Below are 801 nucleotides of genomic sequence, written 5' to 3' on the forward strand. Positions count from 1 at the left end.
TCGGCTTCGCAGGGGAAGAATTCATTTTAGAATCGCTTACGTAACAATGATTCAATTGATCGCGGTGGCACCTTAGCGGGCGCTTCTAAGATTCCATGAATCGAAATGTCCATAGGAATGGTATGGACCGCTTGGACGTTCCATCGCATGATGCTCAAAGTTTTCGGGTCAAGTGAAAGATGGATTCTTTCTACTTGGTATTTACGATTCAGTGCGCTGACATTTCCTCCTGAGCGAGCACACGGGGCTCTCCGCAATCGAGAGACATCAATGCGTCGAACGGCGATGGAAGAAACTAAATGTCGTTTCTGGTGCGAGAGTCTCGCCGCGAGACGCGCGTCCTCAGACCGCGCATCTGACGTCTTGCGCCCACGAGTGGAGAAACTGATTTTCACCGATGTCTCTTCTGGATGTAGATTCTTGATTGGAACTTCAGAAATCTTTGGGGTCATGGGAGCAAATAGGGACACACGTAGGCCCTCGCTCGCAGGTGGGTCGCCTCAGCGTCTCCTTAACATTGAAGGGAAGCGAAAGCGAATTCACAAACGCCCAAGCAAAGTGAAATCACCGTGAGAGCGAAGCGTAGGGACGTAACAGAAATTCGGAAACGCAGTGAAGCCATCAACCCGTTTTTTGAAATGGCCTGGGAACCAAAAAATGAAGTCGGGTGCGTCGAAAGTCCGATCCCTAAGCATTCGTATCGGCTTCCTACAGATTTCGATACTAAACTGCCTTAATTTTCTGAATGGAACTCCATGAAATGACTCGTGACGGATGATTGAAAGAAGATCCCTGTTTTAT

Source organism: Galendromus occidentalis, unplaced genomic scaffold, assembly GCF_000255335.2.
Source record: "Galendromus occidentalis unplaced genomic scaffold, Mocc_1.1 scf7180000077430, whole genome shotgun sequence".
Taxonomy (NCBI): Eukaryota; Metazoa; Arthropoda; class Arachnida; order Mesostigmata; family Phytoseiidae; genus Galendromus; species Galendromus occidentalis.